We start from the raw sequence: 13,757 nt of genomic DNA on the forward strand, positions 1-13,757 counted from the left end.
ACTCAATTCTTCCTGACTCTAGTTCTTTATTATACCTTCTAATTCTTTTATCAGTGAATATGTTGATATGTTAATTACTCACAAGTTCAATGATGATTTCATAGTTCAACACCTATTCTGTCTATAGGATAACATAGTTCCAGTAAGACCCCTTTCCATCTCAGATGTTACCTTGTCTTTGCAGAGCTGGCACTACCTCTAGCATAATGGGTGCAATAATCCAGGACTCTTCTCTGTCCTTTGCTGATCTTTGCCTATCCCACCTCCTTCCCTGAATCTTAAGAGGACAAATATAATCTTTAAGCCAAAAATTTGACTTTTAGGAATGAAAAAATATTGTCATTGTCCTATAATAATTAGGCTTTCGTGGGGCAGCTAGGTCACACAGTGAATAGAGCACTGGCCCTGGAGTCAGGAGTACCTGAGTTCAAATCCAGCCTCAGACACTTAATAATTACCTAGCCGTGTGGCCTTGGGCAAACCACTTAACCCCATTGCCTTGCAAAAATGATAATAATAATTAGTCTTTGGGAGATAAATCCCTTATTCTTAAAAATGTTGAAAAGTGCTGTATTTCAGCATTAGTCAAGATATGTTTCGGTTTTTGAAAACTTCAGTTTTCAAACATTATTTTTTCAAACATTTTCAAACATTAGTTTTTGAAAACTATCTGTGATTCTGATGTTGCCATATAGGTGTACTTTATAGTTCAACTAGTGTATTTAGTTTCTTTGAAATCCCTAAGTATTAAGTTCTCTATAATAGAAAAAGAAAGAAGCCTCTAGGGTAAGGAATATGTAGTCAAATAGTCATGATGGCACCAAGATGGTTTGAAGACTTGAAATCCTTCTGGTCCCAGATGGAAAGGTTCTGTTCTCTCACGCATAGACTACTAATGCCAAGGAAATCAGAATGTCAGCTAATTTGAGTCCATTAAAGCAAGAGACAAAAGGAACTTTAAGGTTTACTGATCTCAGATTCCCAGGGAAATTTGCAAAATTTGAATAGACTTAGCATGCCCCAAATTCTCGTGTCTCAAATATAGGACTATATATCTAGTAATTAGAAATTCAATCTATCCTTCTCTATCCCCAAAAGGATGGTGTAAAAACTAGTAGACCTCCAACCCTAGGTTGGAGTGGTACCAGGTGTTCTACACCATTCCAAACAATGGAATCCATTCCAAGGCTAATCATACTCACAGGCTAAGGTCATTGGTTTCTCATTTGCTCTTCTAGATGTCTCAGGAGATTGGCAAAGGTAAATGCTAGGGGAAAAATACTATTGACTTTTCAAACATTTATACTAGACTGTTTCTAGACCAGACTTAGATGATGAGTACTTTAGTCAGGAGTTGGTTCACGTTTATATAATGCTTTACTATCCCAAATTACTTCATATTATCTTATTTGAGTCTTCTAAGAATCCTTTAAAATAGGGGAAAAGGGCATTATCCCTACTCATGCACCTTCAATTTTCCAATTAAGAAAACTGATGGAGAGGCAGTAAACATGCTTCCCTAGGGAGGTAGAAATAATAAGTAGCACAGACAACATTAGTTAGATTTACTAACTCCCAAGTCATGCTCTTTGGAATTGACCTCTGGGATTAGGATAGTAGCAACCACTTCCTAAGTTTGTTCTTCATCTAAATCTTAGACCTCAAACTTTCCCAAAAGAAAATGATGGATATATTCAACTTATGTATGAGGGGGAAAATCTGAAAATTTTGAGTTTTCTGGACTGAAGTAATTATTATCCCTAGCTCTTCCAAATATAAACAACCTCTTCCTGTGTCCCTTCAAAAATCCAAAATAAATACACAAAAAAATTAACCTCTGTCCCCTCAGCAAAGGTTCAAAGGAGCACGATTTATATCTCTATTTATAGCAATATTGTTGCCCCAGAAATGTCAGGGTTCTGTAATCATTTCCTTTTTCTGTCTTTGCCATTTAAAAAATTTGATATGGTTCAAAAGGCAAAGTAGTTAATGTCTTCAGTCCAACTTTCTATGTGGGTTCTTCAAACTTAACGTAGGTCATTAAATATCTCAGAATCTCTTTCCTTTTATAAACACTGCCTTTAAGAAGTATAGAAGAATCAGTGGAGAGATAGTCTAAAGACTCTCATGAGAGATGGCATATTTGGAGGAATACATTTAAGGTCCGTTCAGAATTTTATTTGCAAAGCAATGAGATAATATTTATGATATTTCCACATAACCCCACAATTGTATGAATGCATCACACAGTGCAAAGAAATGTCAGTTAATCCAGAAATGTCAGATGAATCATAGTCAAATCTAAAAGAATAATTTATTAGCTGTTCACATGAAGAGACACAAAAGGCAATACAAAGTTAGGCCTTTTAACTGCTTATCGGCTTAGAGACTTGCTTAACTCTGGAAAATCAATGACTTGGTGGGGTAAGTAATGATTAAGATTATTGCTCAATGGAAAACATGTTGGGTGATCTTATTCCTGGACATATACTCCCAAGGAGGTAAAAAATTTCATATCTATACAGCACATATTCATAGCACCAGATCAGCAAATTATTGGAAACAAAGTGGATGCCAACCAATTCAGTAGTTACCGAATGATATCAGGGAATGAAAAAGGGAATATTAGGTCCATAAGAAGCAACAGATATGAGGAAACATCAAAATGTCATAAGAACCAATGTGGAATGAAATAATATATGCCATAAAATAATAATAATATATTAATATTGAATACATTAATAATATATTCAGTGACTACAGTAATATAGATTAGAAGAATGATGAAAGGAATCCAAAGCTGAGTAATTGTAATAAGCAATTTTGATCTTGGAGAATTGGTGATGAAATTCACCTCCTTCCTTTCAGTGGAGAGGCTTAGCACAAAGAATGCTGCAAACATTTTTTGATACAGTCACCATTTTGCTTATTTTTTTTCTTTGTCACAAGAGTGAATGTGGGGCGGGTAGCAATAGCTGGAATTACAGTGAAACTCTAATGAGAGTTATATTATCATTTGAAGTAATCTTGGACAAATCAATTAAACTTCTTGAGCTTTAGTTTACTCATCTGCAAGATGAATAAAACAAGATGACCTTGGAGGTACTTTCCAATTCTGAATCTATGGTTCTTGTATGGTATAATAATAATAATAATAATAATAATAATAATAATAATAATAATAATAATAACTTTTTAATAGTATTTTAAGGTTTGCAAAGAACTTTATATTTTGATCCTCACAGCACTGTGAGGTACTATTTACTATCTTATAATTGAAGAAGTTGCGGCTGAGAGAGGCTAAAAGAACTAGTAAGTGTTTAAGCCAGGAAGCATATTCAGGTCTAGTTAAGAGATACAGTGAATAGAGTGCTGGGACTTAAGTCAGGAAGGCCTGATTTCAGATTCAGTCTCACTTGTCTAACCCTGAACAAGTCACCTACTGTTCAGTTCAGTTTTCTCATCTCTAAAATGTGTATGAAAATAGTATTTATTCCCCAGGATGGTTGTGAAGATCAAAGGAGATCATTGTAAAGTGCTTACCTAGCACATTGTCTGATACAAAGTAGGCACTATATAAATGTTGCCTTTTATTATTATTATTATTATTATTATTATTATTATTATTATTATTACTTACTATGCCACCTGGAAAACATTTGGAATGCATGGATATTGTTTGAATGACTACTAATTGCCCTTTAAGAATGGCTATTGGTTCTCAAGTGTTTCATTAAAGCTATTGCATAATTATCATTTTACTCCTCCTAATAGAGAGGTTCTAAGGTCATCTGGCTATTAAAATTTCAGAGCATTAACAAACTGGAGCCAGCTCAAATACTAAATTTTCAGTGTGACAATTTCCACCTCAGAAATTGTCAAAAACTTCAAAAAAAGGACTTGATGTATTGTTTTGTTGTGTGTCCAAATTTTTTTAAAGTGATAAACCATTTTCAGGAAATCTGATACTTATTCTTACAGAAGTCATGTGGCTGGCCATTGTAAGTTGATTTAATGTCATATCCTAGGATACTGACTGGTGTGATTGAAGTATAGGTATATGCCTTTAAGGAAGCAGCTGATGGACTGTCATGTAATATGGTGATTAAATTTCTGGTCATGGAAATCCACAAAAATGAAAATATTACAAAATGGCCACCAGGACTCTGCAGAAGCCCTTCTATTTCTGCGGAGTATGTGTCCATAACTGAGAAAGATGAGAAGTTGCTAAGGATCACAAAATTTTTTGAATGTTATATAAATATTACCTTAATGAATGAAATTTTAAGTGAGATACTTGTGCAGCGATCATCCAGTCTACATTGGACAAAGGTATTATCATTTTTCTGGTTCTCCAGGTCCATAAGAAAGGGGACTAAACTCATCTTGATATAGACTCACTTCCCATATTCCCATATCATTTGAGATTTTGTCATTTTGATTTCCTAGAATACTTTAATTCATTTACCTCTCTCCATTTATACCACAACATACTACTAAAGGAACTTACAATGTTACATTCTTATAATAAATGACATGAAGAGCTATAAAGAAGTTACAGCTAAATAAATGGAAAGATCTCATACAGATTCTCCTTGGAAAGGAAAATAGAGGAGTTTGTCATTGGTTTTCTTGTGTGTCCAAAAGCAACAAGAAATTTCATTTCTTGGAATATTTCTATTGTCCATGATGAACATTTAAAAAAAGATCCTTATGAACATAATTATAGCTCAAATATATAAATAGTTTGCAAAAGATGAAGATGCAAGGAAATTCTATGAAGCATCTGATGAGATTCTCTAAATTAGAGCAACTTATACTTTAATCATTTAAACCAATGTAGGGATTTGTTTTGCTTGACTATTCATATTTTTACAAGGGTTTTGTTTTTCCTTTTTGTCTCTCATTGAGGTAGGGAGGAGAAGAAAATAAATGCTTATATATGGAATATATGAAATATTTTTATGAGAAGAAAAAAGAGACAAAAAGTAACAAGACAGAATGTCTCTTGATGATCTGTACCATCAAATTTATAATTGGTATAGTCTATAGGGTCAAATTTAAATAGAAATAAGGCCACTAATCTAAACATAAGGGCTGCCTAGCAACTTAGTTTTAAAATGTAATGTTATCTATGTTTTATTATATTTTATTTCATTAAATATTTCTGAATTTTTGTTGATGTCTTATTTTTCTAACATCACCATAGTATCCCTACTCTCCTTCCTCCCTCTCCCTAAGAGCCATTCCAATTATATTTTAATCTGATTTTGACTTCAGGAGTATTGTGGAAGCATATGGTCAGGTCTTTGATACCTCTAGAATCTTCAGATAGAGCACTTAGATTCAAACCTCATCATAAAAATTAATATCTACTTTGCAGAGTGAACTGAGAATTCACAAGAATGAAACTGGTTCAATTCAATTCCATAGACGCTGATTAAATATGAGTGGAATGTGGACACTGGTGCTCAGTCTAGCAGAGTGAGACATTCTTTTAGCTCTTCAACTAGTCATGGTGCAAATTCTCACCTGCAGCAAGGAATTCAGTCTGGATGGATGGAAATGTAGAGTACATAGTATAGAGAAAAAGGAATATCCTGGGAGGTTCATTACCCAGGCAAGGTACCAAGTTTTCTGAACTTATTGTTCATTTCTATCCAAATCTTTATTCGACTATTTTTAAATCTTGCTATGGATCTATCTTAAATTTCTCTGCTAAGTAATCTTGGCTTGGGAATAGACTTGGAATAGTCATGTGGAAGGTCACGTGCCTGTAGAATAAGAGGGAAATTTAATAAATTGAATATGTCTTTATCTTTCTATTTTAGAAGAGCTTGAATTTTCTTAATGCAAAAATTTCTTAAGGGACAAAACTCACTAATTTCCAGAGCAATGTGGAAAATCCTCCTCAGTCTGAGATTCCTCCTCTATAGAAAGGTGTGTCATAGTTTAGAGATAACAGTAACCTTAGAGGTCATCTAAGGCAACCCTTTTATTTTACATGGGAGAACATGGAAATCTAGAGAAGTTTAATGACTTGCTCAACATTACACAGGTTGTAAGGGCCAGAGGTGAACTTGGACCCATGCCCTCCTGCTCCTAAACCAGAGACTTTCCCATTCCATCATGTTGTTTCTACCAAAGAATTTGAACTCAATGAAATAGGTTAGGAACTAATTAGGAACTAATAGGTCCCTGTTAGTTCTAAAACTCCACCATAGGGGCAGGTTTCGAAACACACACATAAATGCCTACGTGCCTAATGGTGCATCTGAAAAACAACCCACTAATGCTTTGGTTACTGTGTTTTCATGCAACCAAGCATAATATTTTCCAAAGGGGCCCCAAGCTACTGATTGACTTTTTGGTTGTTTTCTGAGAGAACAGGAACCTCTCAAATTTAAGAGTAGTCTTGGTATGTAGTCAATAATCTTTCATTGTCTTTCCTATATCCCTAAGAATGGATAGAACCAGGAGCAGCAGGTAAAAATGGAAAAATTCAAGTTTAAGCTTGATTTAAAAAAAATTGGACAATTGAAAATTATTCAAAAGACAATGAGTTGCTTCAATTGGTCCCTCACTGGAGTCTCCAGACAGAAGCTAGAGATAATCACTGGTGAGGTATGTAACTGTAAGGATTCTTTTAGGAATATTAGTTAGACTAGAAAACCACTGAGGTCTCATGCAATCTTGAATAGTGTGTAATTATATAGTCAATTCAATGAAAAAATGCTTCTCTAACCACAGTTCCCTAAGGTACTCTGCAGTATAATGGAGAATATTTTAAGCATTGAAGTCATTCAACTTCACATTTTATACTAATGACATACATACTTCCCATTATTCCTGATTCTCATCCATTCAAAGGTTGCCATTAAGCAAAGAGAATAAGAACAGAGGAAGAAATTGCATTTACAAAAATAACAAAATTAGAATTCATAAAATTTTATGATTTATCATACCATATCTTCTACCAGTGACACATTCTTCTCTGAAAATCAAGATATTCAGAATTTCTCTTCACTAAGGCACAGAATCTGATAGGAGTGGAATGAGGTAGAGTATAGGATCATATGATGATCATAGGATGCATGATCATATATTTATGGGAACTTTGGAAGTCATTAAATTCTACATCTTTATTTTATAAATGATGAAACTGCGACTCAGAGATATGTGGCTAGGGCCATAGAGCTAAGTATCCTAGGAGGACATAGCCAAAGGTCGTTAACAGTTCTTTTTATAAATGTTCTTTTTTTAAAAAGTTTAATGATAGTTTTTGCTTGTTATATAAGTCCCCAACTACATGCAATCCCCCAACTCTCCAAGAAAAGGCAGAAGGAATGTGTTTTTTTTTAAATAAAAATTTATTTATTTTTTCAACTATATGCAAAGATAGATTTCAATATTCATTTTTGGTAAGATTCTGAGTTCCACATTTTCCCCTTCCCTTCCCTTCTCTTTGATAGCAAGTAATTTGATACAGGTTATACATGTATAATTATCTTAATCATTTTTCCATATTAGACATAATGTGAAAGAAGAATCAGAATGAAAGGGGGAAAAACCATGAGGGGGAAAAAACATAAAAAATATAAAATAAATTTTTAAAATGAAAAATAATATGTTTTGGCTGCATTCAGTTTACATAGTTCTTTCTCTGGATTTGGATGGCATTTTCCATAATAAGTGCTTTAGAATTGTCTTTGAGCATTGTGAAATATACATTTTAATGTTAAAACTTCTATTCTTTATGGTCCATAGTTCTTTGTTTTAGTTCATAATCCAAATCTCTTCTGATACGATTAAAGCCGATGGGCAGTAATCTAGGGTCTGTATTTCTAAACTTCTAAGCACACAGAAGCCTGGACATACCTGCTGTGGATGAGGTGTGACCCAACTTCATCCTCCATTTCAGTAGGTAAACTCAAGGTTTCTTTCTTTTCTTAGCTCAGGGCCAGCTCCCTTACCTTCTCAGGTAACATAGAATTATGAAAAGAATGCTTGCCTGGAAGTTTGGAAACAAAAGTTCTAGTTCCAATTCTGCCGTATTGGTAATATGTCCCTGGGAAAGTCATTTAATCTTCTTAAGATATTCTTTTTTTATTTTTTAATTTTTTATTTAAACTTAAATATAAAATAAAAGAAAAAAGTAATACTAACATGTGTACAGTGGAACAAAGGAGATGATTCAATATAGAACAATAAATTTCCATTTCAAGAAAGCTTGTATGCATTGTATTCAAATTTGTCCAGCTTTTCTTTTCTTTCTTGTTGGTTTTTTTGGTTCTCTGCTGTGTACTTTTTTCTTTATTCCCCCTTCCCCCCACCTCCTCATCCCCAAAGAAAACTTCAATTAAGCACAGATATATAAGTATAAATATGCATATATACATATACAAATATATATTTAGATATTTATTATCCTAGATATATGAGTATATATACTCATACAATGGATCTAAGTCTTTATCATACTTAACTCCACTTCTCATGCATTTCCTGAAAGTAGGCAGTATCCTCCTTTATAAATTCAAGTCTTTCCATGCTTTTTTAAATCAACCAGTTCATCATTTCCTACCACACATTAATATTCCAATCCAATCAAATTCTGAGAGACTGTGCATGAAACCCTGTTCTCAATTTTCTGCATTCTTTCTATTCTTAGCTGCATGTTTTATTTAAATGAGAAATTTAATTGAAAATAATCAAAATTATTAATTTTATACTTCAACAATGCTCTCATCTTATAAAATGGTTTAAAGTCTGATACTTTTGAATCTGTTTCCTTTACATCTTTCTTCCTCTGTCTCTTTGGTGTTTCTAACCCTTTTTTCATCTAAATGAACTTTGTTATTATTTTTCCTAACTCAGTAAGATAATTTGTAATAATTTAATTGGGATGGCATTACAAAAATAAATTAGGTAAAAATTGTTATTTAAAAAATTATATTGGCTTTACCTACCCATAATCAGTAAATACTGCTTTAATTATTTAGATCTTACTTTATTTGTATAAAAAGTGTCTTATGTTTATGTTTGTATAGTTCTTATGTCCATTTCAGCAGATAAACTCTCAGGTATTTTATAATGTCCAATCAATTTAAATGGTCTAAATCAATAATGAGTAAGTTTAGTTGATATATAATATATAGCTTCCCTATTTTTTAAAATTAAATCTATTTTAACTTTAACTTTGAGATAATTCCAAATAAAAAATGACAGTTATTTATTTGTGTGTATCTCTCATTTTTTTCAGCATTTCCTGAAAGTAACATGATTGGTTTCAAATTTTTAATCTGCTATCAGTTTCTTTATAAGTAAATTCATCCCATCCACATTCTAAACTATAATTATTTGCTATATATTTTCCTCTTCATATTTTTCTTCACTATTCTTCTCCCTATCCCTCCTTTCTCTTCTGCTTTACTTCTGCCTGCTAGGGGCAGCTAGGTGGAGTGGAGTGGAGTGGAGTGAAGTTCAAATCTGAAATTAGAACTGGCTGCGTAATCTTGAGCAATCCACATAACCCTGATTGCCTCACATCCAGGGCCATCTCCAGTCATCCTGATTCACATCTGGTCTCTGGACCTAGGTGGTTCTAGAGGAGAAAGTGAGACTGGTGACTTAGCAAAGCCCCACCTCATTCAAATCCAATTAATATGCTTGTCATGACATCATCTCTCTGAACATGGAGTTTTCAAAAAGAAGGATAAATATTAGTTCTACTTGCTACGTCGTCCTCCTGTTCTTTTACCTGCTCACCCCTTGAAGAATCCCTCCCTTAAACTTTCCCACCATTCTAACCGCTTAACCTCTTATTTCTTTCTAAATTTATAAGACTTTATATCTTTCTATATGTATGTGTCATTCCTTCTTTAATCCATTCCCAGTGAAAGAAGGGTTTGTTTATTATCTAGCCTTCCCTTCCTCCTAGCTTCTTCTGTATTTTTTTCTCTTTTTTTGCTTCATTTGTATAATTGTTTCTTTCTATTTCTTCTATACTATTTTTTGTGCTTGGGACAATTTGATGTTTCTAATTGAAAAAGGAACAGATTTTTTTTTAGTTCCATTATTATCCTCTAAATATGAACCTAGAACTTCTTTATCACCATAGTAACTATGACTGGGTTCTTTCTCCTTTATTTGCTCTATTTTATTTTTTGTTTAATATTTGTTTAATTTGTTTAATATTTGTTTAATGTTTAATATTTTGTTTAATATTATTGAAGCTATTAGTGTGATTAAGCTCTAGTCCTGAATGTTCCTTCTTACCATTATTTTCTGAGATCTCTCCCAGGTCTCAGTCTTAGACTCTCCTCTCTACTCCCAAGCCATAGCTACAACTCCCAGTCACACTGTCCCACAAATGCCCTTACTGTCTGACTACAACTGACCTCTATCCTGGAAATGAAATCAGGGACTCTGTTCTGCTGCAAATACCCAGAGCCAGCAGACTCCCCAGCACTCTGTTTCTATAATCTATCTTCTAGTATTTACATTCTTTGAATCATGAAATCTTGTTTTCTCTTAGAGTACAACACATAAACAACTCCCTCCTCCCTTTTAAACAGCTCTCCAATACTCACCTTCCTTCATTTTATACTATGTAGTTAATGACCCCAGAATCATTTTTTGGTTCTTAGCACTAGAAAAGATATAAATGGGATACTAAGACTGAAGAGAATGGACCAGGAATTTGTAATCAATCTAAGGAGAGATTGTTCAAATTATGATTCCTCCATCTATCCATTCCTTTTATAACATAAATGCACTGTTCATCCTTTCTATCATTTTTCTTTCCAGTGACTCTTGTTGAATTTACTCTCAAGATGAGAGGTTGTACCTTTTGGATAAGAATGAAGACCATGTGAGAAAATAATTTCTTCTCCTATCCCTAGAATGGTCTCCCTCTTTCCTCATCTCTACCTGTTGAAATTATACCCATTATTTAAAATCCAACTTAAGCTTTATCTCCTCCTTGAAGCCTTTCCTCATCCCCTACCCCTTCCAGAGATATGACCTGGTGGATCCTTTGTTATAAGCCAGAATGGATATTTGTAAATACATCCTTTAAATGTCATCCTTTCATCCCGAGATTTGTCAAGGCACTTGGAATATGCAATTTTGTATAAGAGTAATAATTCCAATTCTTGCTTCCTCACTGAATTATAAAGTTCTTGAGGATAGGATGCTGCTGGGTAGTTCTGTTCTAGGACAGGGATCTCAGCCCCTCCTATTAAGATGGACATCTCTAGACTGGTACTGACCATAGTTTCCTCATCATTGTTTCTCTTCTATTAGAGTACACCATGTTATGACTCTGGAGCAGTTCAAATCTCAACTCTGGGTCCAACACACACACCTATGAGTACCCCCCACCTTCATTATTCAGGGAGAGAAAAGTTCACAATTGCACTTGCTTCCCATCCTCACTGAGCCTTCCATAGCACTTAACTCATCACAAGCTCTACTCCCTGCTATGATTGTACTGACTGGACTAAGTAATGATATACCTGCCCTATCCCTACTACCTGACAGCCTCAAAGATTCTAGTGAATGTTCCATTGTCATCATTCGTCATTCCTAGAGACTCAACAACTTCTAGGAGGAAACTTCTGTGGATTCACCAAGTCAGGGGCAGGGAACTGCCTGCTGGCAGTATTGGTATGGTGTCACCAAAGTAACTGCAGAGGGGACTTGAAATTCAATAAATCTAAGAGCTTTTTAGAGGTGAAATAGTTATATGTTCAACCAAATATAGCCCATAAATGATGTCAATATCCAAATGATCCTTGGCAGAAAAAAGGCTCCCCTCCCTTGCAAGTCTAAGGCATATTTGACATCCCATTTCTTTCCTGTGCTTCATTTTCTCAATTATACTGCCAAAAATATTGCTATTGCCTCTGTATCTCCCTCAATATTCCTCTCTGTAAAAAGGTGCATTTGCTTAGAGCAATTCATCCAAAGGAGAGAACCCACCAATGGATACATGATTGGATTTCATGAATACAACTCTATCACTTAACCTCTTACTGTGAATGCTGTAGCTTCCCTTTTACAGTTAATCTCACTGGTTGAAGTGAAGATCAAATGAGATAAAATAAAGCAATTTGTAAGTCACATAGAATTATAGAAATATCAGTTGCTAAAAAAGAGATGCAGAGCTTCAAGAAGAATCCATATTGGTGTCTTAGATGTTTCTTAATAGTCATACCCTTCCCCACCCAAATACCATATATTGGGGGGGGGGGCTCTCTTCATCGAGTACTCTGGAAAAATCCTAATCCTATTACTCCTAGTGAAAACTAGAATGGGGACTCCAGCCAGCTGTCTTTCTCATATTCTCCATTATATCATCCTAAGCATGCTAATGATATGCCTGGAAGTTAAGGGTAGAAGAGCAGCTTTGTGTATTGTGGGAGGGCAGGTGCTAATGATTTATGATCAAGGAGGATGTTATAGAGACAACAACCAAGTATTCAAAGTCAAAAGATTTGGATTAGGATTATATGGGTTACAAATTATGGCATGCTGGGCAAGTCATTCACTTCTCTAAATCTTGGTTTGATCATCCATCGAAAAGAGATAATTGTATTATATTCTCTATCTCCACAAGTCATAAGGAACAGTCAGTCAACAAGCATCTATTAAACACCATGTTTCAGGAACTCTAGCTAAAGGCTAGAGATAAAAATGAAGGTAAAAACAACAACAACACAAAAAAAATTGTCCCTGCCTTTAAAGGAGCTCACCTTTTTATTAGGAAGACAATATGAAAAAAATATGTACAAACTACTATTACTATTATGTACATTTTATACACACACAGACATACACACACACACATATGTGCACACATATACACACACACACACACACACAGAATATAGATGGTAGGTAATCTCTAAGGAAAATGAGAACAAGGACAGATAATACATGGAGAGAATTGTAAGAAAACTAGAAAGGTAGAAAGGGGGTCAGGGTGTGAATAGCTTAAAATGATGAAGGGAAGACTTCTATTTTATCTTGCAGGTATCATAGAGACACTGGAGTTTATTGAATAAGGAAAGGATGACATGATCAGACATACTCTTCTGGAAAATCACTTTGGCAACTGAGTAGGGGATGGATTAGAGTGAGGAACCTCAGTGCAGGGAGTCCAACCAAAGGACTTCCAGATAGGAAGTGATGAAAATTCATACTAGATGGATGATTGTATAAGTGGAAGGAAGGGGATATAAATGAAGGTAGAAACAGCAAGATTTGACCACAAATTGGATACAATGGATGAGTGGGAGCAAGGAATTGATGACCACACTGAGGTTTCAAGCTTGGGTAACTGAAAGGATGATTTTAAATATATATATGTATATATATATATATATATATATATATATGTATAAATATAACATCCTCTTTCTGTTAATATTTATTATATAATAATTATTATAAGACATTTTCATATAGTTTTATTATAATGTTAATTAAACAATATATTGATGTATATCAAGAAAGAAAAGATAGACACATAGAAGTTGATGAATTTAACAAATAAAATAAAGAAGATAATAGGGTCCAGGACAGAGTCTTGAGGAATACCCTCAGTGAGTGGGACCAAATGAGTTAATGCATTTTGATGCATATAAAATGTGATTATTATTGTTAGAAATTGTTAATGTTTAGATGCTGCCTTGGTTAAAATCATGAAAAGTTTTATAATTTGGGAGGCAACCCTGTGGTTGTCATTTCTA

The 13,757-nt window shown here is 34.1% G+C and overlaps 1 protein-coding gene across 2 annotated transcripts in view; it reads left to right on the plus strand.

The window, feature by feature from the left end:
• BLK (BLK proto-oncogene, Src family tyrosine kinase) overlaps nt 1-13,757 on the plus strand; it is a 159,851-nt gene that overhangs the window by 108,063 nt on the left and 38,031 nt on the right. The gene's annotated exons all lie outside the window — the stretch shown is intronic.

Source organism: Macrotis lagotis, chromosome 1, assembly GCF_037893015.1.
Source record: "Macrotis lagotis isolate mMagLag1 chromosome 1, bilby.v1.9.chrom.fasta, whole genome shotgun sequence".
Taxonomy (NCBI): Eukaryota; Metazoa; Chordata; class Mammalia; order Peramelemorphia; family Peramelidae; genus Macrotis; species Macrotis lagotis.